General features: G+C 41.0%; 1 protein-coding gene across 5 annotated transcripts in view; it reads right to left on the bottom strand.

The window, feature by feature from the left end:
- THRB (thyroid hormone receptor beta) overlaps nt 1-24,861 on the bottom strand; it is a 438,230-nt gene that overhangs the window by 194,263 nt on the left and 219,106 nt on the right. Inside the window, exon 1 of one of the 5 annotated variants that reach the window (XM_072651180.1) lies at nt 158-5,995. The exons of the other annotated variants lie outside the window; for them this stretch is intronic. The gene's annotated coding sequence lies outside the window, so the exon portion shown is untranslated. Of the gene's footprint in view, nt 1-157; nt 5,996-24,861 lie in introns of those variants that run through there. 5 annotated transcript variants of the gene reach the window in all.

Below are 24,861 nucleotides of genomic sequence, written 5' to 3'. Positions count from 1 at the left end.
AACTGGCTCTATTGACTCATACCCTAAGGCAGATCTAGGAGCCATCAGGCCTTGGGATGCTTTGTTGAGAGCTAGCTAGGACCTCAGAGGCCACCTAGTCCAAGCCTTCTACCTTTCAGATACTGGAAGTGAGGGCAAGAGAATTTCAATGACTTACCTAAGGTCCCTTGGGGAGATCTTTACGGTGTTTGGTTCAATGGAAAGAATGATGAGCATTGAGGCAAAGCCCAGGGTTGGACTCTCAGATTCATTTCTTATTTTCTCTGTGACCTTGGGGAAGTCACTTTCCAGTTGAGGCCTTGCTTAGCTTTTCCATCTATAAAATGGGGCACAGGATGAGGGGGAAATATTGGGTGAGATCCCCTCTGAGGTCACTTCTGGGCCTTTCTCTAAGTCCCGTGATCCAGCCATTTTTTCCTTGCATCTTTGCTGTATCACCTTCCTCCTTCTCTCATTAATTCTGAGTTTTACTGAAGGTCAAAAAAGATTCTCATATCCCGCTAATATTACAGGACCTCCCTCCATTTCCCTGGGGTGTGCTTTCCTGGCATCTGCAACCTATGAATTATAGCTTTTTCATGGAAATGCTAGAACAGGGTTTTGGGAAAACATGTACTTCAACTGAAAAAAAAGCTATTCACACTGAAGGATTTAATAATGAAAAAATTAGGAGCATATGTGAAATCCATCAAAGCAGACAGCTTCTGTCTGGTTGTTCCTTGCATTTTAGAGTGAGGGGAATCATGTGGAAAATGGCTAGGTGGCATCCTAAGGGGAGTCCTATGAGCCCTTCAGCCATTGTCCAACACAACACTCTAACCTGCCCCAAGGACCAGCCTTCATTAGGCACCTTCCTCATGTAGTGTAGTGCAAGCTGCAGAGGATGCAACTATGCAGTGACCTAAAGGTCCCTGTTGTCAAGGAGGTTACTATCTCCTCACATCATGTAGCCTGTGTCCAAAGTCCAAGGGAATTTTAAGCGTTAGTGTTTAAACCTATACTAAGACTTTTGGAATGCCCTGAATTTAAATGGAAAAGTAGAGGATATAGTTATTTAAGAAGAGAAAATAGTAACAGCTAGTGAGATCAGGAAGTGGCTCCCACAGAAGGCCATCCCAACACCTACACAGAACCTCAAACTTCCACGATGTAGGGCAGAGTTCTAGCACAGTCCAAGGATGAGCCAGTTCCAGGAGATTTTTAAGAGCCACTTCTGAACTAGCTGCTCTAGCAGATACATTAAATTGTTTTTCTTGATAGCTGGTTTTTATGACCTTGGTCAAAGCAGATGACCCCTCTGTGTTTTTGTCCCATGAGTCTTAAATGTTCTTGCTAGGATTCATAGAGATGTTTCTTTCTTCTTCTTGAATTTTTTTCTTTTTGAGAAATGTATCTGTAGGACCATTCACAAATCCAAGATGGCATAGTCACACAGATGTGTAGTTATGTGAAAGATAGGTGATTTGCTAAAGGGGAGAGTTCCCGAAATGGGAATTGCCTCCACCAATGCAAGTGGCCAGTGAATCAAGATGTCATCCAGTTCAACTCCTTCATTTTAGAGATGAGGAAATTGAGGAGCCAGAAGAAATAGAACGATTTGCCCAAAGTCACATGGGTAGCAGACTCCTAGGAGAGCAAGGAGTCAAACTCAGGCCTCTCATCCCCAAATTCAGGTCTCAATTCACTGCATCATGTTGTCTCATTAGAAATCAACTGACCCAGGCCCTGAGGGTTCCCTATGGATTGTTCTTCTTGGGAATCAGGCAGTCTAGTTCTCTTCCAGCCTGGGGGCCAAATATGGATAGCTTGACTCACCACCCAAGGGACAAATCACTGGGGAAGTCAATAAATCCCAGTCAACTTGTGAACTGTTGGTCCTCAAACATGCATTCCAAATATGACCCCAAAGAGAGAGAGGCAGAGAGGGGAAAAAAATCAATCTTCGTTCTCACTAATCCTTTTAAAATCTTATGAACAGTGTGACCAACTCCTGGGCCTGCCAGCTTCCTAATCTCTGGTATGCAGGCATTTCTTCATTTCCATTAGTCTCCTAATCCCTCAAGACATATTTATTTAGCACCCAACAGGTGGCCTACACTGGGCTAACTTTAGCTTAAGTCGGCTCAAGCTGCAAGAAACAGGTGTTTAATACATGTCCTGTCCACCCCTGACCTCCCAACTCCATGGGCACCCAAAATCAAACACCAACCAGGCCAGTAAATCGTACAGTTAATGAAAAAGCATTAAAACTTGCAAAAGGTTTTATGCATATCTTCTTACAACAGCACCACAAGGCAATACATGTGTCAGGACTAAGGTTGCAGAGAATGAAACTACAGGTCAGAGAGGTTCAATCTCTTACCCATGGTCACAGAGCTAGTAAGGGTCAGAGGTGAGACTCAGACCCAGATCCTCCAGCTTTGAGTCTGGAAGTCCTTCCACTACATCCAGCTGCTTTCCTTATGATAAGCCCTTCATTTAAGCTGATAAAGTGATGAATTTCTACCTCAGATCATTCCTCAAGGGGCACTTCCTAAGCCACTGAAATATTACTGTGTTGACAGGTTAGATGTTGAAATGAGAAGTAGAAACATTTCCCACCCTGAGTGCTGGGCAATCTTTGATCTTTAGACTTAGGGGGAAAAAATCAAGATTTCATTCAAAAGATATATTACCCACTTTGCTCTCCTCCCATCCTCAAAGAGATTATCTATTCTAAAATGCAGTAAGTCTGAGGTTAGAGCTAGCCTTGATTAATGATCATAGGTTTTGTTGAGTCACATTCAACTTTTCCTAACTCTATGCACCCTTAGGCCCTTCTCTTTTCCTCTATCTCCCCAAATCTGTCCAAGTTCATGCTTGTTGTTTCTATAACACTATCCCTCTCATCTTCTGCTGTCTCCTCATTTTGCCTTCAATCTTTCCAAACATCAAGGTTTTTTCCAATGAGTCCAGTCTTCTCATTATGTGGCCAAAGTATTTAAACTCCAGATTCAGTATTTGACCTTCCAATGAATAGCTTGAATTAATTTCTTTAAGTATTTGAAATTTAAGTAGTTAAGTATTTAAATTGATTGATTTGATCTCCTTGCTGTCAAAGGGACTCTCAAAAGTCTTCTCTAGTACTACAGTTCAGAAGTATTGATTCTGCAGTGTTCAGTTTTCCTTATAGTCCAACTCTCACAGTCATACATCACTACTGGAAAAACCACAGCTCTGTTAGCAAGGTGATTACAGAGTGAATACATAAACATAATGACTCAGCTCTCTATAACCAGGGAGACTACATTACTCCACAGAACCCTGTCCCCCCTCCTTCTACCTCTTACTCGGGGACTGATGATCAATCAATCAGTTAATCAATAAACATTTATTAAGTGCCTAATTAAAGAGGTGTAGCAGTAGTAGTAGTAGTAGTAGTAGTAGTAGTAGTAATAATAATAATACTCGTAAGTCTACGGTGCCAGGCTGGAGATACAAAAAGAGGTAAGAGACAGTCCGTACCCTCAAGGAGCTTATAATCTAATGGGGAGGGGACTATGAGAAATATTTATTACTAACCAATAGCTTGGGGAGATTCAGAGCTCCTCCCCTTCTTCCAAAGTCCTGACTTGAAGTTCAGTTTTTCTTTTGAAGGACATTACTGCTAAGACTGCTTTGACTCAATCTTGGTTAGCCCCCCACTCAACCTGGAAAGAAACTGAATCTAGGGTGGGGAAGCCATTGTGTCCTACTCTACCTTGGGTGCAGCCCAAGGCTGGAAGTGGTCTTATTTAGCTAGCCGTGGTCTGGTATAGAGACATATTCTCTGTCCAGGGGAGACATGATGATAAGGTGACATTAGCCCCTATTGGAAGGGTATGTAAACTGGGAGTCTACTACCTTGATTGTCTGGTTTAAGACAGATGGCCAAATGACCATCTTTTTTTTTATTAATAACCTGCTGGTCTTATTAATAAAAATGATTGTTACCCAGAAACTATATCTCTCAAACCTTTTTAAATGTCACCGAGACAACAGGCGAACAAAAATGTACTAAACAGACTATATACAGGGTCAATAGGAAGTAATTCAGAGATGGATTAAGAGGTGTTAAGGAATGCTTCCTATAGAAGGTGGGGGCCTTAAAGGATACCAGGTGGGTCAGTGGTCAGAGCAGAGGAAGGTCAGGCATGGAGGAACAGCCAACAATGTCACTGATACTATTGCCTAATAGCTCTCCCCAGAATCTATAAGGGCTTCCGAATTCTAGGTTATGGACCCAAATTCCTCTTTGGTCATCATTCCTTTCCTCCTTCATACCTTTCCCTTCTGCAACCCTACCCTGTGCTTCCCTGTTCTTCCAATGTACCTCCTGGACCTCCTCTGTTGTTACCCTTCATATTAGACCAATAATCTTCCTCTACAAAAATACTTTGCATATGTGTTGGATTAATTTATCTGTGTATGTGCGCTTTCCCTGTTACTAGAACCTCACCTCCTTTAGGATTGGCATTATTTTGTTTCTGTTTTTGTAATTCCTACTGCCTAGCACAGTGCCCAGAATGTAGAAGGGACTTAAAAATACTTATTGATCCATTCAAAAAATTTGTAAACCTTATTGTGGCACCTGTGATGAGTTTTAGTGATGAGCTTTCATTCTGGAATTTACATGACACAATGGTTTTCCTTTGTCTTTCTCTTCTTTCCTTTCTTTTCTTCTCACTACAATCTCAGATTGTGCTGCTTAAGTGAAAATCTTCTATATGGTAGATACAGCACTGGTTGGGGAAACAAGAGAAGCCCAGCATCTGCTTCTAGTGCTGCCTCAGTTTCCTCATCTGTAAAACAGGGATAATAATAGTACCTACCTCCTAGGGTTCTTTTGAGGACCAAATGAGACAGTAATTGTAAAACACTTAGCACAGTGTCTGTCACATAGTAGGTACTATATAAATACTAGCTATTGTTGACTGTGTAATCTCATGTAAACCACTTAACAATTCTGGGTTTCAGTTTCTTTATTTGTAAATATGAGAGGCGTGGATCTTTGCTTTACCACTCCAAGGGTCCTCAGGGATCACGAGTCCAACATGCTCATTTTACAGAAAAAGAAACAGAAAGGTTTGGTGACTTGCTCAGGGGGACATAGCTATTAAGGGTTTGAGGCAGGGTTTGAAGTCAGATTTTCCTAACTCCAAGCCCAGCATTCTATTTCCTATCCCATGCTATCCGTGATTTTGGCCAGCTCTAAATCCCAATATTTTCACTCTCCTTTCTTTGACTGCCCCCAGTTCCCATGGTTATTCTTCTAAACCCTCTCCAGTGTCCTTTCTTCCTTCTTTCAGGCTATCCAACCTTCACTGTCATCCTAGCTTCCCAGAAGAGGGAAGAAGGACCAGCCCCCGGAACCTGCCCCTTTGTCAAAATCAAGAGAAGTACCTGGGCTGACGGGAGCCTCCTCTTTTGCCAAGACCTCTTAGATTCTCCACTAGGGTAGATAGGCCAGAAGACAGGGAGTTATTAGAGAGGCAGCTAAGCTGAGATTTACAGGGCTGAAGGAAAATGTTGGTGCCATTTCCTGTTTCAGGATCAGAGTTAACGTGTCAGCTCTTTGGGGAAGGGTTACTTCCTAAATAGTGACTAGTCTGTTGATGAATCAGGCAAAAAGTGTTACGTTGGGGGATATAGCTGCGCTTTATGTACAAGCTGCAGAGAGGGAGACCAGCAAGGGGAGAAACTAAAATCCTGTTTTACCACTTTGGTCTAAGGACCGAAGAGACTACAAGGCACAAGAAGGAATGAATACAAAATGGGTCCCAACAGCAGCTTTCTGGAACTACTCGACCACTTATTTTAAAGCAAGTAATGACCACCCTTTTCAAACAATTTTAGAGATCAGAGAATCACAGATGGAAGAGACCTCTGAGGTCACTGAATCTACCTAATCTTCATTTTACAGATGAGGAAACTGAGACACACAGTAGCAGAGCTAGGTTCTCTGACTGTAAATCCAGCATTCTTTCCACTAGACTGTGTTACCCCCTAAATCCGCTCTTGGATTGAAGAGCTGAGGGCTAACTAAGGCTACCTCTCTCTGAGTGGGTGCCTTTATTAGCTCACAGGATACCACGTATCCAGAAGAGACACTGCAGCATGCAAAGTATGGGTATGATGGGAAAGGATTTGCGTCTATCTCCTCATTTCAGGATTTCTGCTCTAATAATGATAATAACAAGCATTTATATAGTAATTACTATGGGATAGGCACTATGCTAGGTTTAATAACAATAATCATAAAAATAATGTTGTTCAGTCATTTCAGCCATGTCCAATTCTCTGTGACCCCATCTGGGGTTCTCTTGGCAGAGGTACCGAAGTGGTTTGCCATCTTCTTCTCCAACTCATTTTACATGTGAGGAAACTGAGGCAAAAGGGGTAGTTAAGGGACTTGCCTAAAGCTAATGTCTGAGGAGGGGTTTGAACTCAGGAGGATTAGTCTTCCTGTCTCTATGCCCTGTGCTCTATCCACGGCACCATCGAGCTGTCCTAAATAATAACAAATAATAATAATGATAGCTAGTATTCATATAGTGCTTATTATGTGCCTGGCATTGTGCTGAGTGTGTTTTACAGTTGCTTCATTTGATCCTCGCAACAATCCTGGAAGTTAGGTGCTATTATTATCCCCATTTTACAGACAAAGAAAGAGAGGCAAACAAAGGTTAATTGACTTGCCCAGAGTCACACAGCTTAAGTGTATGAGTCAGGACTTGAACTCAGGTCTTCCAGATCTGGTGTTCTTTCCACTGAACCACTAGCTGCCTTAACCACTCTGGGGCTTGGTATCTTCACCTGTAGAATGGTGGGTGGAGGTTGGGGGAGGGGAAGAGGGTTGGCCTAGATGGCTTCTGACTTTCCTTTTTGTTCTAGAGTTACGGTTCTAGGATCCTATCCCTCTTCTGTCTGCAAATTGTTTTATGTGCAGAGGCTCATTTGGGACTCACAACAACCTTGTGATAATAGAGACTTCAGGTACTGTTCTCATTTTACAGATGAGGAAACTGAGGATGAGAAGGATGAGGTGACTTGTCTGTGGTCACACTAGCAGTCATCAAAAGAGGGATGTGAACCCAGGTCTTCAAGTCCATTCTGCTACCCAGTCATCATGGTAGAAGCCACAGTTTCTCTCCAATGCATCAAATGATTCATTCATTCACAAATACTTTGCTGTGTCTTGGGATATGAAAATGATATAGTTCTGACCCCAATGGGCTTTTACTACTAACATTTTTTTCCAGGTTAATATATGATGACTTCAATCAACTGGTCGATCAATAAAGTTCATACCACGTGCCAGGCACATGGGACAGAGAGACAGAAGAAGAAAGCAGTCCTTCCATCTGGTTCAGGTACACTTAAAAGGTTTAACAGATCACTTAAACAGAAACAACAAACATTCCTTGGTCCCAGGCACTAACAAATCCTTAGAAATACTACACAAAAGAATACATGTGACTATAAATGACTTAGCAGTTCAAGGATGAAGAGTTAGGTGCTGTTTTTGGCAGGTGGAAAGAATGTTGGTTACCTACAATTCTTCTTTGAAGGAACAGAGCTGTAACAGGTAACAACTCTGGAGAATAGGATTTTTTTTGGCACATGGCACAGCTGGCATTTCAGAGCCCCATGATCCTGGCCTCAGACCACCCACAAACAGAAGGCACAGATGTATCCCTGGCATGGCCAGGGGAGATCACCAGTGGGTTCTTTATAAAATCACCTCCAGTCATTAAGGAGAGAGGTAGGAAGGCTCTGATGCCTAGGGCAGCCCAATATACAGAAGAATTACAGAGAGAATAGGGAATAAATCTTCACAAGGAAGGCAGCAGATCTTTTGACCATAGAGACTGGTCTACTTAGAGTGCCCTGTGGTAATGGACAGTTCAGTGAATGAAACAACTCTCACTTTACTAGGCACAAGGAAATCAAGGAATGAATTAATCAGTAAGCACCTATTAAGTGCTGACCATCTGCTAGGTAGTGGGCTGGGTGCTACAAATACCAAAATAGCATAGACCCTGAAATGACAAACCAGTTTTAGTCTTTCTCAGACGAGTTGTCTCTGCCCTGGCCCTGCCCTTCCTGCCCCCCTCCTTTTTGGACACTCTTCCCTTCCAATATCTGGAATCTTCTAAGTCTGGAACTTTCCTGGCCAGAAACTTCCAGATTCCCAGCCAAATGGCCCTCCACAGCTCCCTGCCTGTGGTATCCTGAGTGAGAAGCCAATATGACCATTTAGGCCACCACCTCTTCATGTAAAACACCTGGCTTTCTTTCACTTCCTGAAGCTGCCCAGGAGTCTCACCCATCAAACTACTAGGGCGTGGTGTGATGCTATGCCCTGGACTGGGAGCGCCCACTCACAAAATCACTTTGGTCCTCCTCTGGGCTCTTCCTGCCAGTCAGAAGACTCGCTGGTGGTATTCCTGGGTCATAGCACATGATAGCTAGCATTTATATAGCTTCAAATGAGCTGCAGGAAGACTTTTGGAGGCACCCTGTATATGGCTCTATGGTATGCAAAGTGCTGTTAATATGTTATTTCATTCGATTGTGGGTATGCCCAGTAATGTTTCCTCTACCAAGTACACAGGAGAGAGGCAGCAAAATGAAAAATCCCTAGCGTAGTACCTGGCACATAGTAGGCTTTCAAATAAATGCTTGTTGATTGACTGACTGACTCCAAATCTTCCTGCTTCCATAACAGTTCTGGACTTTATTCATGTCACCAATCTGTCTCCACTAAGGGCCAAGGCTAATAATTATGAGGTAGGGCTTTGGGGAACCTTAAGGCTGCTGATTTTCATTCTTTGGGCCCTTGAGTTTTGTCTCAGGAAGCTAAACCACAGGCTCCAAAGGCAAAATTTGTGAACTTTTGTTTTTAAAAATATTCTGATAATTTGACATAATTCATTTCCTTTGTAATTCCTACAGATTTTATTTCATTCATTTAAATCCATTATTCTTAAAAGGGGTCCATAGGAATCACCAGACTGCCCAAAGCGTCCAGGACAAAAAAAAGATGAAGAACTCCTGATTTAAATCATACTTCCATCGTTGCCCCCACCATTTTACAGAAGAGGAAACTGAGGCACCGCAAGGAGAACTAAATTACTTAAGGTCACTAGGAGGCTCAGTGCAAGCAGTGCTGGACTTGAAATCAGGAAGATATGAATGTGAGTCTCACCCCAGAAACTCATTAACTGTTTGACCCTGGGTGAGTCACTTAATCTCAACCTCAGTTTCTTTATTTCTTATTTCTCAAAAGGGGATTATCCTGGCTGACTCAGAGTGTTATTGTAAAGATCAAATGAGAAAATACAACTAGAATGCTTTTACAACTTTATGTATGTTATCATAATATATACATAATTATATGGAAATATATCAATACTTAAATATATAATTATACTCTTTAAATACATAAGCATATAGCTGCTATACATAGCATATATATATACAAATGCTAGCTATTATAATAAGTGGCTATTACAATAAGCTATTATAATAAGGTCAGCTGACCAGTGAGGAAGTGATGTACAGTAGCTATAGACTGAGGGGACCTAGATCCAAATCCCATTCCTGAAACCTGCCACTTGTGAGACCTTGGATAGGTCTTTGAAGCTTTCTGGGCCTCAGTTTCCTCATCTGCAAAATGAAAGTGTTTACTGGTTGGCCCACACAGTGTGACCCTATAATTGTCAGAATTCGGGGTTCTTTCCATTCGGACAAGAATAATAGAACCCTTCAACTTGACTTAATCTGTCTACACAATCTGCAAAACAACCAACTCCTCTCCCCAAAGCCCTGATGAATCCTTGCCCAGAAGACCATGAACTAGCCCATGACCACAATGGAATGGCGCAGCTGGGTATGGGAAGTGGCAAGATTGATTTTCACATGTCTTGGTTTCATTAGTGGCACCGTCTGTTAAGAGATCATGGCCATGGCCGACTAGCCCCATTAGGCTGTGGGGAGAAGGCGTTTTCTCATGGCTCTGGTGAGGTGAAGACAGAGCTACTCCCTAATTTATGAGGCTTGACCCACACTTGAAAGCACAAATTGCTGTCGGAACTTGCAGGCTTTGTGGAATAACATCCACACTGAGCCTTCCGCAACTCCAGGGACCCCCAAAGCTTTGCTGTGGCCCTTTAAATCCAACTGATGAAGTAACCCCAGAGAGGAGGGGAGATGCTGGATGGCTGCCACCAGGGCTTCCAAGTCACCTCAGCTCAGACTCTCTGACTGCTGCCTCTGGCCATCCTGGGCTTGTGGCTCCTCTCCTCAAGGCCCTCTCTATGTAAAAGCACAAACACATGAAAAGAAGTGGAGGAGGCCCTTCCCTTTTCAGATGGCACCAGGCCCTCCTGCATGATGTTCTAGCCCTGGGGGATGGCAAGAGCTGTGACTGGAATGGGCCTGGGGCCAGCAGCACCAGCACATTGGGGCAGGAGACAGAACCTCAGGGATGGCAAAGATCGCTGGTGATTGTGGGTGGAACAGCTAGCTTCCTATTCGAACTAACCATTCTTGCTAACTAAGTGGTTATTCTCTCAAGAGTAGGGAATGTTTAATTTTTTCGTCTTTGAATCCCCAGAGTTTAACACAGTATCTGGCATATAGCAGTCCCTTCATAAATGAATGAAGCCATTTATTAAGCCTTGCTCTGATCAGTAGGATGATAGGATTAAAGACTGACAGCTGAAAGGGACTTTAGAGGTCATCTATACCTTACCCTACAGACTAGAGGAACAGAGGTCCAGAAAAGATAGGATTTTCCCAAGGTCATATACCTAAGAACTGCTGGGGCCAAGATTTGAATCTAAGTTCTCTGACTCCAAATTCAGACTTCCTCAGTGTTCATTTTTGGACTGCTCTGCCTCCTCCTCCTCATCACTTACTGATACTCCCTGCCCTACCGCCTCCTTTCTTCATTGGTAAATTTCCAGCAGAGATCCCCATTTGTTGAGGGGTCTCAGCCATGCTGCTACCTTCACGCCTAGCTCAGCTCACTCGTGACTTCTTTACCTGCCCACCACTTGCCCTGCCCCCTCATCTGACTTCCCAGTTCCCCTTTATGTTTGCTTTCCACTGCTAGAATGTTAACTCCTTAAGACTGGGAACCACCTTGTTTTCTTCTTTTTGTATTCTCAGTGCTTAGTGTAACACGTAGCACATAGTAAATGTTAAAAAACACCTTTTCTGTCTGTCTGTATCTGTCAGCCAAACAATTTTTCTATCATATATCTACTTGTCTATCTATCTGACTACCTCCTATCTATCTGTCTATCTATCTATCTATCTATCTATCTATCTATCTATCTATCTATCTATCTATCTATCTATGTATCTGTCTATCTCTTGTCTTTCTATCTGCCTGTCTCCCTAGTCTATCCCTCCCTCCCTCCATCCATCCATCCATCTATCTATCCTTTTCTATCTTTGAGTATCTGGGATTTTAGGTTCTGAATTCTGCCTCCAAACTACAGCAATTTGTCCAATTCCCCTCACTATTGACAGCTCTGTTCAAGCTATCTTACTGAAGTTATTACCAACTTTTAGAGCATGAACAAAAATGAGATCATAGGTAAAGACTCATCTTGTGAAAAAATGGCTTTTTCCATAGACCAAAACACGTTGAGGTCAGCTGTCCTTTTGTTCTCGACATAGTTCTCTCCCAAATCCCTCTTACCTCCTTATTAGTTTCTGTCTGCTCTGAAAAGGTAACTGTGAATGCATGAGAGATGTTGGGGGTGGTGGTGGTGGTGTGGGGCAGCAATGATAATAGTGTGTGCTTGAAGAGTTCCTTCAGTAGTAGCATACATGGCAAATTAAAAGACAGGGAAAGCAGAGGCAGACAGACCGAAGAGAAGGTTAATCTAATTCAGAAAAGGCAGGAGCAAGGCCTTGAAGAGAGAGATCATGGCTTGGTGAGATGGAGCCACTGGGGGCTCATTGGGGAATGAACCCATGGAGTGTATCATGACTGATATCAACATTCCAGAATTATTCAAGATAGCCCAGAATCTGAACTCACCCTTGAAAAGCAGAATTCTTCATTCTGAGGGCTTTTACTTTTCAGTCATCATGAAAATTTCATTAACATGAACGAAACTAACACAAAACAACTGTCAGCCCTGCTCTCCCATCTCTCTAGCCACACTGTTCCATGGTTTGGGGGTGGACAAAAAGTAATAGAAGGTACACAAGCTGGTAAGAGAAGCAGCCAAGGAAGGAAAGCAAAGGAAAGTTTTTTGTGTTGTTTTGTTTTTTTTTTAAACATCACATTCTTGACTTCACAGAAGGTTTTGAGGGCTGTGTCAGGGAAGTAGGTGTGGGGACCGTAATGGAAGCTGAATATCAAATTTCCATCCTACTTACAGAAGGTTTTCCCATGTGTTCACTTAAATCAACATTCAGGCATCTGGCCCCCAGTCAAGAAATTGCACATTCACATTTTGTGAAGCAAGAAAGAGAGAATTCTGTTTAGAATGAAAACTTTTCAAGTCATTTCGATCAATTCTCATATTCTCTCCTTAGGAAGTAATTTTGTCTTTTCTCTTTGCAGCTTAGAAAAGAAAATGATGCATTTTATGGGCTAATCCAGATTCCAGAAGGTGGTTGGACCAGAAAACCATGTCTTTATCCAACCTCTCCCAATTAACACAAATACATGTTTCTCTTGCAATCTTAAGATCCACCACTTACTTGAAAAGAATAGTCTCTTGGCAAAATCTATTGTTTAACCACAGTTCAACCAACAGGGGGAAAACAACAGCTAGTCATTTCAGCAGCCTTGGGCCAAATTAAGATGATGTCACAGAAATTAAATTAATAGTCTAGTGTTCTCTGCAGACATCTATTCCCATCTCTCTCTGTCTCTGTCTCTCTTGTACATAAAGCTTTCATAGCACTTCTTCTCCAGACACGATTTTATCCCAAATGGAAAGGAAAGTCAGGAGGTCTTCTTGTGAATTGTTGAACAGGAAAATTAGACCAAGAGGAACCAAGAGGAATTCTAATTGTCCAAGGAGAGGCAGGCAATCCAAGCTAAGTGGATTGTGGACATACGTGAGTCTTGGATTGAGTAAAGGATAGGTGGGTAAAATCAGAGAATTAGACTCCATGAATTGGAAGGGGCCAGTAAGGTTATTGCACTCAGTCTCCTGCTGAATGTAACATTCTCTCCTAGTAGAGAACCTCATGTTGTTTTTGGTTCTGAATTAAATAAAAGAGAATGTTCATGGCAGCTTAGTCAGAGCCTACATAGGCAAGAACTGTCTTTGGTACTGCCAGCCTGCCTTTGACCAGTTTCCCAGTCCTGTGCTCTCTGGAGCAGATCTAATGTGTCATCTGACATCACAGGATGAATTTAAGATAATCGCCTTTTTAAGGACGTCTTCAAGCGTCATATGGCCGTTGAAAGAGATACATTTTTTTGAGTCACAAATTAAACTATGCTTCCTACATCGCCTAGTCAGCCTATTTCTAAACCCTGCCCTGAGCAGCAACATTTTAACAAATAGAAGTCATTCATATTGTAGAGAATAAGGCACTGGACTTTGAGTTGAAATCTTGCTTCAGACACTTCTTAGCTGATAAGCTGAATAACTTTTCTTTGCCTCAGTTTCCTCATCTCTAAAATGAGAAACTTGAATTTGTTCTGCATGACTATACGTGTTTCAATTAAATTCAATAAACATTTGTTAAGCATTTACTATGTGCCAGACACCATGGTAAGCACTCTGAGACACAAATTAAAAAAAGACAGTCCCTGTCTTTAAGACGTATTCATATGTGTTGTGGGTTTTGTTTTTCTTGCCTTCTCAATAGGTGGGGGAGAATTTGGAACTGAAAATAATTTTTTAAAAAAAATAGTGAATCTAAAATGAGGGGTTGCCTTGATGGACCCTGAGGTCCCTTCCTGTCTAAATCCAGGATTCTGTGAAGTTTGATGATTTTCTTACTTATTCCAATTTTTAAATGGTGTGATCTCAGCACTCGATTCAATTTCTTTTTGTATTTTTCTAGCAAAGTCTCAAAATTTTTAGAAGTCTAACTCCTTGAGAATTGTCTTTTTTGCGGGGGAGGGTGGGGCAAGTACTCAGTATCTGACAGCTTTATAGAAAGGTTTGTTGGAGGCTCTCTCAGAAGCTACCCTCCCCGTTGGTTCACCCTCCTGCTTTTAGGTCTGTGATTGTCAAGGTGAAGTTTTGTTTCCTGATGCCTCATGGTACACTAGATAGAAATAATTCACTAACAGGCAAGATAAGCTTCTTAGTAATGATGGGCAGGTAACTCACCTACCCAGGACTTTCAAACATACGAATGATACAGGATATAATTGGTGAAGATAGTTCTGTCGAAATGCCTCAGATATAGCCACCAATTAGGGTTCAAATTAGATGAGATGTTCAGCATCTCCAACTGGGCGTCTTTTTCTTCTCCTCCCTCCACCCTCTCCCCTTTAAAACAAAACAAAAAAAAGCTTTGGACCTTCCTTTTATGATGAACAGGGTTGGGAGATATAGGTAAGGGAAGACAAAATGGAATGTCACTATGAAGAAAACATTTGCACAGCTAGAATGGGAGAAGATATAAAAATTTTAAAAACAAAAACAAAAACAAAAAATCAGCCTTCTTCAAGCTCCCAAACTATTTATCCAGCTTACATCCATTGACATAGAGACAGAACTAAGTGTAGGTGACTGGGGCTTTGCTACAGTGTGAAAGAGATACAAAATAAGATAACTTGGAAAACAACCTTCAGCAGCTTAGAAACAACCACAATCTTACATAAAAGTGTGGATCCTGGGGTGTATCCTCACTACACCTCCCCCTTTTCTTAAGTCAAAGGTCAATGAGAATGCTCCCCTCAAGTTTCCTCAAAGGAAAGACCAATGGGATTTATCTCCCAGGCTCCTCTCCTTTGCCCCACAAACCCCTCAAGTGAGGGTCTCTATGCCATTGATAAACAGAAGACTGCCACTTATCTTAGGCACAAGAATCCCTAGTGAAGGCTCTACAGTGATAGGAGGCAAGACTACTTCTAAGAGAAACAAGTTCACCTCTGCCCTAGGGATCAGCAGGAAATAGCCAAGGAATATCTCTAAAGAACAATTCTATAAAACAAATATGGATGGATTAAATCCTCTTCCCCAGCATGCAGTTATCTAGTAAGAAAGAGAGAGGGCCACTGACTCCAAAAGGAGGTGACTAAAGGGAAAAACAAATAGAAGGCATTCCAAAAGTGTTTACATGTACAAAGTAAAGGGTAGGATTAGAGTGAACTACCTAGAAAACTTAGATAAAAAAGTCAGATGACTTGGACACAAAACACAGCTTGGTCTAGGGGACAGATAAGTGTCTAAGATCATAATTTGTGGAGCAGGTGCTAATTGGCACTGATAGAGGGAGTTCACTCACTGGGAATTCTATATAACAAAAAAAAATTTCAGGTCTTTTCCTCATCATATCTCCCAAAAGAAAGCTGTGCATGTATATTTGTGTCTCTGTTTTTAATAAACAAATCAATTTTCTTCTTTGCCTTCAGTCTTAAAATAAAGTTTATCCCTATTTTTATGGATAAACTTTTCAGACACATGAAATCAGATGTAAATAATTGGAGAAATATTAATTGTTCATGGGTAGGCAGGACCAATATCATAAAAATGACAATTTTAACTCAACTAATTTGTATATTCAATGACATTGCAATTAAATGACTAAAAACTGTCTTACTGAATTAGAAAAATTCATTTGGAAGAACAAAAAGTCAAAGGAACCAGTGGAACAAATGTAAAGGAAGGAGATTTGGCAGTACCAGATATTAAACTATACTACAAAGCAGTGATTATCAAATCTGGTACTGGCTAAGCAACAGAAAGGTAGCTCAATGGAATGGAGAAGATACACAATTCACAGCAGCAAATAAATATATAATCTAGTTTTTAAAGGCAGAAAAATCTCCTTTTTGAGGAAGGAGAATAAATACTGACAATACAATAAATCTATAATTTTTCTTTTGTGATATTTATGAAAAAACAATAATAGCTAGCATTTTTATAGTACTTCAAGGTTCTCAAAGCATTTTACAAATATTATCTTACTTGATCCTCCAACAACTCTATGAGGCAGGTGCTATTATTATACCCTTTTTATAGATGAGGAAATGGAGGCAAACAGAGGTGAAGTGACTTGTCCAAGGTAGCACAACTAGTCAACGTCTAAGCATGACATTCCTTTCTATCCTCTCTCTTCTCCATTAATAATAATAACTGATACTAACGTAGTATTTTGTTGTTTGTTCAGCTGTTTTCAATAGTGTCTAATGGTGTCTTTGTGACCACATTTGGAATTTTCTTGGTAAAAATGCCTGTGTGGTTTGCCATTTCCCTTCTCCAGCTTGTTTTATACATGAAGAAACTGAGGCAAATAGGGTGAAGTAACTTGACCAGGGTCACACAGTTAGTGCCTGAGGCCAGATTTGAACTCAGGAAGTGAGCTTTCCTGGATTCAGGCTCCCCCTACCCCCTTTCCTCCCCAATCCACTGGGCTACCTAGTTGCCCTAATATAGCACCTAAACATTCTCCAAGTTCTTTATCTAACCACAACTCTCTGAGGAATGATGTCAGAGGTATTATCATGCCCATTTGCCTCTGAGAAAACTGATACTCAAGGAAATTAAGTGATTTGCCCCAGGGTTTTCCCACAGAGGCAGGATTTGAACCCTAGCCTCTTCAGATCCAGCACTCCATTCCCTATACCTCAAGCCTCTCACTCAAATTCAGGGCCTTCTTGCCTCTTTGTTTATCTTAATAGAGCCCTAACTTTTTTTTTTTTTTTTTGCATCTACTTTATATCTCTCTTACCATTTTCCCTAATTCACCATTTTTGAAATCACTCTAACTCATCTCACTAGAATACTACTTTGAACATATTTTTTCTCTACTTTAAAAAACAAAACAAAAAACCCTTTAATGACTGTTGCCTGTTTTAAAAACCTTCTCTAATCTGCCCCCACCCACTTTTCCAATCTTCCATCCCACTAGTCACCTAGGTGAACCCAGCGCCCTGGCCAGCTAGTCAACTTCAGCCTCAACATATCCTTTCCCTGAAGTGCCCGAGTCCATTCAAACATTCCTCCTTTCCAGTCTTACTTCCTCACAAGAACTGTACTGATTTCTCTGGCTTATTGCCAATTTCACTCACCAGCCAGATTTAAGATTCCAAAGGGCAACGGTTACATGTTATTTATAATTCATGTGAGGTGAATGTCTTAGTGGGAAGAAGACTGGATTTGTAGTTAGGAGACCTAGGTTGGGATCCCACCTTATGTAATACTGGCTTATATAATCCTGGGCAAGTCAACCTCATAGAGTTTTAGTCTCCTCATTAACTATTTTAAGTTTGGTCCTTATTTTTTTTTAATCTTGGTGGAAATTTCTTCCACCAGGAGGGTTAGCAACTTCTCTACAATGGACAGTCTTAGAAAGTTTCCTGAAAAAAAGAGAAACGAGATAATAGAATCACAGAATCATAGAGGTATAAGGAGTAATAGTTAGAATCTTACTTGGGGCAGCTAGGTGGTACAGAGGATAGAACACTGGTCCTGGATTTAGGAGGACCTTCAAATCTGGCTTTAGACACTTACTAGCTGGGTGACCCTGGGCAAGTCACTTCACCCTCATCTGAAAATGAGCTGGAGGAAAGGTCTATCGCATGGAGCGCTGAGTGGAGTATAGCCCAGCCTTGGCTGTGTGGCACCAGGAAGCACAGGATCAGAAGAGGCCTCAGGGGTGGAATCCCCAGCAGCAGCCTCAGTTCTCGGATCCCTCAACCCACAAATGCCAAAGGCAGCTTCAAAGGTCAGTGCGAAAGTTTTATCACCTCAGTGACAAGGGAGCAGGGTCCTTCCATAGCCACAGCCCCAGGTGGTGGTGGTAGGGGAGGCAGCAGCAGCAGCATCCATTTGTGGAGCACTCCCCCTAGATTCCCTGGGGGAATGAGCAGTTGATCTGAATCTCAGCCCTGAGCATGATCCTGGGGCATGGTGGAGCTGGAGGCGGTTGTGGAGAGGGTATTCTACTACTCTCAGATTCTGGGCAGAAAAGTTTTGGTTGCTCCTCTCCCTTGATTGTGCTACCTTGGAGGAACTGAGAACTTACAGGTCCCCAGAGTATGCCCTCCTCTTGACAAAGGACTCAAAAATCAAATAACTGGCTGGGAAAATGTCCCAAAAAGGGGAAAAAAATAATATAGAAGGCTACTTTCTTGGCGAAGAGGTATTTTCTTCCATCCTTTTGCATGAGGAAGAATAATGCATACCTTCAGAGGAAGTCAAGGCTTCTGTATCCAAAACCTCCAAAATAAATATGCAGTGGCCTCAGGCCATGGAAGAGCCTGAAAAGCGAGTCAACAGATTGCTAAAGGAGATCCCAAAAATAACATCTTTAAAAATAGGCTAACTCAATTGGCAAAAGAAATCCAAAAAGCCAATGAAGAGAAGAATGCTTTAAAAAAGCAGAATTAGCCAAATGGAAAAGGAGGTTCAAAAGCTCACTGAAGAAAATAGTTCTTTAAAAATGAGAATGGAGCAGATGGAAGCCAATGACTTTATGAGAAACCAGGAAATTACAAAACAACACTGAAAGAATGAAAAAATGGAAGATAATATGAAATATCTCATTGGAAAAACAACTGATCTGGAAAATAGATCCAGAAGAGACAATTCAAATCTCACCTCTGCCTAGGACCTTATGTGAGTGCCAACCTCTGGGGGCCTCAGTTTCCTCATTTGTCAAAGGAGGGGGTTGGGTTAGATCCCAAACAACTCAATCTCTTGATCATAGAAATACCTTCCATTTGACAAATAAGGAAGGTGAAGGCCAGGAGATGAAGTGATTTGCCCCAAGCTATGAAAGTTCTAAGAAACATAGGCAAAACTCAAGGCAAAGCCTTCTTGTTTATACAAAAATTTTTTATCAAGAACGTTTGTTTTTATATCACCAAAATTTCTACCAATATCTTTCTCTTAGCTTCTTCAAGAGAGCCACCTCCTGTAACAAACATTTTTAAAGGAAAAGAAAGAGGAAGAGAAAAATCATCAAAATTGATCAATACATCCAAAAAAGTCTGAAAATATATGCAATGTACCCTACCCCTGGACCTTGCATTTGAATCCAGTTCATCTTGATTCTTAGGCTGGCATCTTACCCAGTATGCCAGGGTGGGTCAGAGCGCTTTAGTTATGAAGCAAAGATTCTAAGGTCAGTATTACTATTTTTTCCAGATCGTCAAGAGAAAAGTACTTTGCAGACCCTAAATCATCATGTAAATGTGAGTTATTGGCCCTGAAGAAGAGTTGAGGAAATGTCCCTCCTTCCCTTTTTAGCTAGCTGCCACAATAGATGGAGTGCTGGGCCTGGAGTTAGGAATACCTGAGTTCAAATTTAGCCTCAGATATTTACTAGCTGTGTGATCCTTGGCAAGGCCTTTAACCTCTGACTGCCTCAGTTTCTCCAACTGTAAAATGAGGATAATAATAGCAAGTATACTCTAGAGCTGTTGCGGGGATTGAATGAGACCATAATTGCAAAATACTCAGCAGAGTTCCCTGGCACATGACTGGCATTTAATAAACATTTGTTTCTTTATTTCTTCGCAGGGACATGGGACTATGGATATGAAATGTTATATACATTGTCTTACTTGGTTGACGTGTTGGTTGGCTTTGATGAAGTCATTTTTTTCTCTTTCCTTTTGCAATTCTTTCTTACAAGGGATGTATTACTGGCGAGGTGAGAAGAATATATTGGGAAATGGGGGGGGGAAGGAGAGAAGCATCTTTTTATTAGGCACCTACTATGTACCAGGTACTATACTACATATGACGTTAAAACCAAAGGTATCAAAGAAAAATTGGAAAGCAAAAAAGAGTTATTCTTGCTTATCCTAGAGAATCTCACAGATATTAGCATAGTACCTTGCACAAGGTGAGAGCTCAATAAATATTTGCTGGTTGACTGATCAAATACATTGAACATTTTAGCATAAATTTTATTTATCAGTCATAGGCTTCCAGGCCTAAGGCTAAATTTTCATATTATGCAGTTCCTAGGTCATTTGGAGATTTCCTAAACTCGCTGTCAAACAGCAGCAACCCTGCCTTAGCTTCCTGAAGGCTGAATATCTTAGTTCTTTGTTAAACAATCCATCTTTTCCTCCTCTTTACTCTCAGGAAAATGCTCTATTGATAAGAAAAGACTTGATTTTCAAAACCTGCTCTATTTTCTCCAGAATCTTGAAACACTGGCATTTAAATTCTATGAGCCACTTTCTTGGTGACCTAACAATACCAGCAGTAATTATTAAAACCATCTAGTACTGGCCAAGAAATAGAGTCATGGATCAGTGGAATAGATTAGGCACATAAGACACAGTAGTCAATGACCATAGTAACCTAGTGTGTGATAAACCCAAAAGAACTCACCATTTGACAAAAACTTCTGGGAAAACTAGGAAACAATAGGGCACAAACTAGGTATCAACCAACATTTCACATCGTATGCCAAAATAAGGTCAAAATAGGTGCATGATTTAGACATAAAAGGTGACACCATAAGCAAATTAGAAGAGCAAGGAACATATCTACGTGTCAGATCTATGGCAAAGGGAAGAATTCATGACCAAACAAGAAATAGAGAACATTATGAAATATAAAATAGATAATTTTGATTATATTAAAATAAAAAGCTTTTGTACAAATAAAACTAATGCAACCAAGATTAGAAGAAAAGCAGAAAGCTGGGAAATAGTCTCTTTACAGCAAGTATCTCTGATAAAGATCTCATTTCTCAAATATATAGAGAACTGAGTCAAATATACATGAATACAAGTCTTTCCCCAATTGATAAATGGTCAAAGGACATGAACAGGCAGTTTGATGAAGTAGATGAAGAAATCAAAGCTATCTATAGGCATATGAGGAAGTGCTTCAAATCATGTTTGATTAGGGAAATGCAAATTAAAACAACTCTGAGGTATCACCTCACACCAATCAGATTGGCTAATATGAGAAAAAAGGAAAATGAGAAATGTTGGAGAGGAGGTGAAAAAATTGGGACACTAATGCGCTGTTGGTGGAGTTGTGAACGATCCAACCATTCTGGAGAGTAATTTGGAACTGTACCCAAAGGGCAATCAAACTGTGCATACCCTTTGATCTAACAATACCACTACTAGATCTGTATCTCAAAGAGATCATATAAAAGGGAAAAGGACCTACATGTGCAAAAATATTTATAGCAGCCCTATTTGTGGTGGCAAAACATTGGAAATTGAGGGGATGCCCCTCAATTGGGGAATGGCTGAACAAGCTGTAGTATGTGAATGTAAAGGAATACTACTGTGCTATAAGAAATGATGAGCAGGCAGATTCCAGAAAAAACCCAGAAAGACTTGTATGGACTAATGTTGAGTGAAGTGAGAAGAACCAGGACAATATTGTACACAGTATCAGCAACACTGTGCGATGACCAGCCCGGAATGACTCAGCTCTCCTCAGAAACACTATGATCCAAGACAAATACAAAGAACCCATGAAAGAAAAGGCTATCCACATCCAGATAAAGACCTGATGGACTCTGAATGAGACTGAAGCATATTTTTTCCAACTTAGTTTTTTCTTTTTTGTATTTTTTCTTTTGATATATTTCTTCTTTCACAAAGGTGACTTACTAAAGAAATATGTTTTACATGATAGCACATGTATAACATATCAAATAGCTTACCATTTTCAGAAAAGGGGAGGAGAGGGAGAAAAATTTGGAACTTAAAATCTTGTAAAAATTGTATTGACAGGTAATTGGGAAAAATGCTATTAAATAAAAAAAAATCCTTTCTTACTTTCACATTATTCTTTTTCTCTGGCTTGATAGTTATTCCACTTTTTATGAAACTGTGTAATATAATTCTGTTCTCTTCTCTATAGAAGAAAAATTCAAACTATAGGAGTAATTCTTTGTTGTAGCTCCTATTATGCTGATGGCTCAGTGATCTCAGCCTGGTGGATATTGGCGCCAACAGGGGAGGGTCCAACTCACACCTCCCTTCCCATACTGTGTAGCTCTCTTTCACGTCCTCCTAGTGGCCCACCCAATGGCCCTGGCCTAATGCTCCTTAATGTCTCCTGATGTTGCTAGGATTCCAAGACTTCCATTTAATTTCAAGTGCATTTTATTATCCATCTTTATCATTTATACTTTGGCAACCAAAATCATATTATCGTATTGGAAGCTCTCAAAACATCCCCTTTTCAGTTTTCAAATCCCATACATAGTTCATGACTACAGGCTGCCTGCTTAAATGTCTATTGTCTTAGTGAAATTTAAGGGATCAACCAAACTGAGGGGGACAGGATTTTAAGTCAGAGAGCTGAGTTTCAATTCTGGCTCTAGTGCTTACTATTTGTGTGACCTTGGACAAGTCATATCATTGGTAAAATAAAGGGATCAGACAAGGGGGGCCCTAGTCTCCTCCCAGTTACAAATTGATGATCTAATGATCTAGTCCAATGTCCCACAAAATGCACAAATCCTTTCTATATCATCCCTAATGTGTCCAACTTCTACTTGAATACTTTCAATGATGGGAAGCTTACTACCTTACAAAGCAGTTCAGATCCTTAGAACATGATCCCTTAAATTGAGTGAAAACCACTGTCCAGTAGATTTTTTTCTTTGTTCCATTGGGTCCTCTGACAAAACAAAACAAATCTGTTCTGTCTTCCACACAACAACCTTTCAAATCATCTTGATATAATGTCAGCTCTTTGAAGGTAGGGGCTGTTTCAATATTTGTTTTTGTATCCCCAGGATATAGCACTGTGTCTGGAATGCAGGAGACTAAGTGTCTCAAGTATGTGTATCCATCCATCCATCCATCCATCCATATGCTTATATATGTGAGTGTGTATGTATATATGCATACATGTACATGTAGGTATTAGGCTTCCTTCTTACTAAGAATTTCTAGCTCCTTTAACCATACCTTGCATGACATGGCTTCCAGACTACTGACCACCCTAATTGCTTCTCACAATTTGTTAGTGCTTCTTACAAAATATAAAACCCAGAATTAAACCCAAAATTCCACATAAATATTCTCTTGATCTGGGTGTTTCAAAAATTAACCTAATCATTTCCTGTGAAAATGTCTAAATTCTCTAAAATTTCTTGAAGTTAAAACAAAATAATCCAGTCTATCGAGAGGTTAAAAACATAGCACTCTAGCTCGCAGTCCTGTTCCCTCCTCCTCCCTCTCCACCCCCAAAAGAATGTTGATTTTAGGCTGATGTTTTCTCTTTTACTCCAGTTTAAGACACATGACAGCTATTTCGAAAATTGAATTTCTGTTCTTAGCACTGAATGCTAAATCTCAAAAAGAAGCGTGCAGTGCTGTAGAAGTTACAATAGACACACGCAAGAGGGAAGACCTTGGCTGCCAGGAACCAGTGCCAAGAATGTGGGTATCCATGCCCTAACAAATCAACTCTAGCAGGAGACGTCCATGGTGGTTTGACACATACTGCTGTCTTTCAGATTCTCAACGACCACCTTCTCCACCTTTTCTTACGAACACAGTATCTATCTTAGCCAGGAAAAGGAAAGCACTCTCTAGGGAAAAATAAACCCCACTAAAGCAAACAACAACAATAAAAACAATTGCCTACAATTGAAAGGGACTTACGTAGCTGAGCTCTCCTGCACTGCTCAGGGGCTCCTGGGAAGCCTCCTAGACGTCTGGGCTGTTGGAAGCTTCAGAGGGTTCATGTCTGAGAAGCCTTGCCACCTGGTGGCTTGTCCAAGGAAAAGAATGCCACACAGATTGCTCATCCGCCTGGGCCATCCTCTCTTAGTCTGGTCTTCCACACCCAGACTTCCCAGTCAACCACCATGAGCAAAAATTGACACTGTCTCAGTCAGATTAGTGTGGTCTTTGGTCACCTGAACCCACAGTGGATTGAAGGTTCTGAAGCCTCAGGAAGCTAACTGGGTAATCAACACCCCACATTCAGCCATCTAACATACCTCTAGTTCCTATTTATTACTCTTAGAGTTGCTGCCTCCTCCCAACTCCAAAGCTTTTAAAATCAGTTTTCCACTAATAACAGAAAATTATCTCAGCTTCCCAACTCCCCTGGCAGTAACCGACAGAGGTAGTTTTGGCCATCAGTTTCCCCAGGTTAATGGTATGACCCTATGTGAATGTTACTTCAGTTTTCAGCTCAATAAATTCCAAGAACCATCAGCATCATGAGCCATTGGGCATCAGTCTTGATGTTGTTTGTGTGACAAGTTTTTGTTTCCTTTTATGTTCACCTCAGGCAACATGTGTGCACTAGTTTTAAATTCCAGAAAGATGTCCACATGCCAAGGCAGTGGCTCCCAGGTGAAGAGGGCTTACAGAAATCCAACCCACAGATTATTGTCAGATAGAAGTAATCTCAACTGAGTATTTACGGAACTATGAGCATCACTGTAGGAAAACATTCAGAATGCAACCTTGCTAGTAAAATCCTTCCAGGTTAACTTAAAGGGAGGAATCATTTTTTCTGATAAGTTTTAGTAAAAGGTACTACCAAGCTGTAGACGAAAGAGAGAAGCAGCATGGCATAGGGCCCTGAGCCCCCGTGTTGCCTCTGATACATACTGGCCTGGCCTTCCGAGGACCACTTTACCCCTCTGATCCCCAGGCTCTTCTAGAAGACCAAGCATCAGACAAGCTGCAGGTCTGCCTTGATGCCTTACTGGAGGGAG

The sequence above is a fragment of the Notamacropus eugenii genome, chromosome 3, assembly GCF_028372415.1.
Source record: "Notamacropus eugenii isolate mMacEug1 chromosome 3, mMacEug1.pri_v2, whole genome shotgun sequence".
Taxonomy (NCBI): Eukaryota; Metazoa; Chordata; class Mammalia; order Diprotodontia; family Macropodidae; genus Notamacropus; species Notamacropus eugenii.
Note: the sequence above shows the minus strand (reverse complement) of the source record. Positions and strands in the feature narration are given on the sequence as shown.